The sequence below is a fragment of the Pinus tabuliformis genome, chromosome 5_1 (genome assembly GCF_031772625.1).
Source record: "Pinus tabuliformis cultivar Carrire ecotype Pingquan chromosome 5_1, CPIR1, whole genome shotgun sequence".
Taxonomy (NCBI): domain Eukaryota; kingdom Viridiplantae; phylum Streptophyta; class Pinopsida; order Pinales; family Pinaceae; genus Pinus; species Pinus tabuliformis.
In genome coordinates, this window is record NC_142305.1 from 578,545,572 (window position 1) to 578,549,006 (window position 3,435).

Genomic DNA, 3,435 nt, shown 5'->3' on the forward strand with positions numbered 1-3,435 from the left:
AGAATTGAGCTTGTACTTGGGTTTTTGGATTTTAAAATTTATATATCGATTTGGAAATAAAAGATATTGATATTATGTCGAATTTAGATATGTAACTATATGAAAAAAATTGTTATTCGTAACCATTTAATTTGTAATGATTTTAAGTTTGTTTTTTAATGATTTTAACTTTATTTTTTAAGATTATTTGATTATTTAATATCTTTATTCAACCAATTTTAAGAAAGGTGAGGTTATTATTGAATCATTATTAAGAGTAACAAGAGATTTTAATTGAAATTAGCTTATATTTTCAAGTTTTCAAGTTTAGTTGCCAGCCTTGCAAAATAAGGCTTTTGACTAAATAAGGATGGGAGTGGTATTTTTCTCATGTACGGTAAGAAGACCCTATATAAAGTTGAACATGGATCCCAATGATTTAGTGTAGGCAATAACTAAAGATCGAATGACACCACAAAGTTTAGTTATTTATCTTGCAAATCTCTTCAGCATGTTTAGGTTAAATGGGTGCAATTAAAACTATTAACAATTTAGGCTCCACAATTTTTTTTTGTGTAGGTGGTTCTAAATGATATGGTAATAATTTGAAAAATGTTTCAAAAGACAAATAAGCTTGGGCCTTAAAGGTCTACTTAGGGTAAACAAAATGAGGAGATTACCTTTCATCTCTTCTTATCATCTTTGTTTCCTAAGTAGGTTTGGAATCATATAGAAACTGTATTGGGGTTTTTCATTTTGTAGGATAAAATGATTATGAATATAAATTTCTTAAGTAGGTTTGGAATCATATAGAAACTACATTGGGTTTTTTTTATTTTGCATGATAAAATGATTATGAATATAAATTCAAAGAAAGGTTTATAAGAAAAATTCGAATCTTTTAGAGTAGCTTCCTTGTTAGTTACTTCTAGGATTTGGCTCATCCACAATTCTAGTTTATTTGAAGATACATCAATCCTATATTTTGAAATCTTTCCCCAAGTATTAGCTTTGTTATTAATTTACAAGTTTAATGTGAATATAGAGAAGTGATGTGATGAGAGAAAAATTTTGGTGGACAACCTTGGAGTTTCTTTGATAAGACTTCTCAAGGGCTGAGAAAAATTGTGGTTTGGGTCATTTGTTAGTTTTATGAGATTCTCATTGTCCCACATCAAAGACTAATATGGGAAAATGAACATATAAAGTTGGGGAATTCAAGTCTTTATTTTTCCTTATGAAATTAGCACTTAACAAGTAAATTCTTAGGCTAGATATTTTGGCGTTTCATCTCACTATAAATTAGATCCAAGAGTAGCTTCATATCCATAGTACTAGTTTAGCCCCTTTCGCTAAGTGTCTGAAGAAATTTCAAACCAGTTTTAGGAGATACCTTTAAAGCATGTATACTATGAGAAAGATCTTTAGGTTGACAACCTTCCTAAAGGTGGTTTACTGTTGACAAAAAATCAAATCATTGAAGAAGAATATTAGTGGGGGATTTTAGTCTCCCCTAAGTTCATTAATGTAATTTTGAGCATTTTCTTTTTCTTCTTCTATGTGACTGAGTGAGATTTGGTGTTTATTTTGGTTCCTTTTTTTATAGACTTTTATTGAATTACTCAATAGTGTTTTAATGAAAATTATTGTAAGTCCTTGCAATGTGTTTATTTTAAGATTATCTTCCTAGTGAATGGTGGGTAGAATTATAGGTAGTTCAATGATATGTACTAAATTTAGTACAACTTTAAATTTTGTGTCACATGCACTATGTGGAATGTATTTTTAATTCTCCTTGAATGTAAAATACTTCTACTTTTTAGGAAGAAGAAAAAGATTTACTTATGTCCCTTGGTCTTAATTGCATATATAAATCTATATAACAAAGTTTCATTACATTTAACTTATCATCCTAGAAAAAAATCTCCTTTTTTAAATCTTTATTATCATGCATTTTTTGATAATTTCCATATTGAACCAGACTAGATCATCTTAATATTTTCCATCTATCTAAACAATTTATAGGTTGAAAAACCTGGAGTAATGAACTTAGAAAATTGGGGTTTAGAACCTTTTGGGGCCATTTTCAAGCATCAAACAATGTTTTTTGAGGTTGTAAGGTCCAAAACATGTGCCCATAGCCCTAAGATTGAACTATACACCGAAATATTTCCAATCGTGTGAAATATTCCTTAGTCAAAGTTTATATGCAAAAGTTATGTCTCCTCGAGGTTGACCTACCTTGTTAACCATTGTGGTACAAGTAGATGCCACACCAGGCCCTATTATTCACACATGCAAGGATAGCCACTTATGGAGAATATAGTAGAAGGTGGAAAAGCTTATCAGAATTAAGGATTGAGGAAGTCAACAACCTACCCATCAATGGCTACCGACCAATATTAAATATTGAACCAGTAGAAGGAGGAGGGGTTTCATTCTTTTGCATTTTCATTGTTCCATAGTTACATAGAACACCTAATTGTAGTATTTTTAGAGAATAATAGAGTAGGAGGAGGAGGATCATGTAGTACTTGTTTAGGCCATAGTGTCAAAAGGTAACTCCATAGGAGTTCTCAATCCTTTATATTTTTCATTTTATAACTAAAGGAAATAAAGAAGAGGATATGCCTCATCCTTTAGCTATTTTTTCTCCCGTGTTAGCTTTCCCAAGTTGAGTATTCTATTCAATTATTTAGATGACATTTCTTGCCCATATTATTTCTTTTTTTTTAGATTTATTTCATAAATTCAACAGAGCTAGCAAATAATTAATCTAGAATCTAAGGAGACTAAATATCCAAAATCTAATATATTAAAATATTATAATATATGTCATGGTGAATTGTTCCAATATAACATCCATGACTATTTATAGATCATATCAATATTAAAGGATTTTTCTTTTAAGTGTTCATGGGAAATTATAGGATCTATAATTTGGCTTAAGAAAAAAGTGGCAAATCTTAGCCATGATAGATAATTATTTTCACAACAACACTTGAGATCCAACATAAGAGATATTTGTGGGTTGGAAGAGAATGTCATTGATATCTCTGATAATATGGCCCTCCTCATCATGGCTCACAAGTAATCTTGAACAATATGATGAGGTTGGATACTCTAACTCAAGGATTAGAATGGAGAAGAAATCTATAGATCACAGAGACCTAGAAAGAGTTGAGAAAAGTGCCTAAGAAAGAGCAACCAAGTCCCAATACCATTATCTATTTACAATGATTTTTTTAAATGGAAGTGAAAATGAATATCAGGGCATACCAAAGTGAGTTTGATGCATTAAATTTGAACCATTGGCTGCAATAGTTGTAGGTCCATTTCAATTTCCACTACATAGAAGAGGAGAAAAATATTTATTTTTCCATATTAATATTAGAGGACCGTGCATTAACCTAGTGGGAATGTCACATGGAGAAAATTAGGGTGGAGGACGATCTA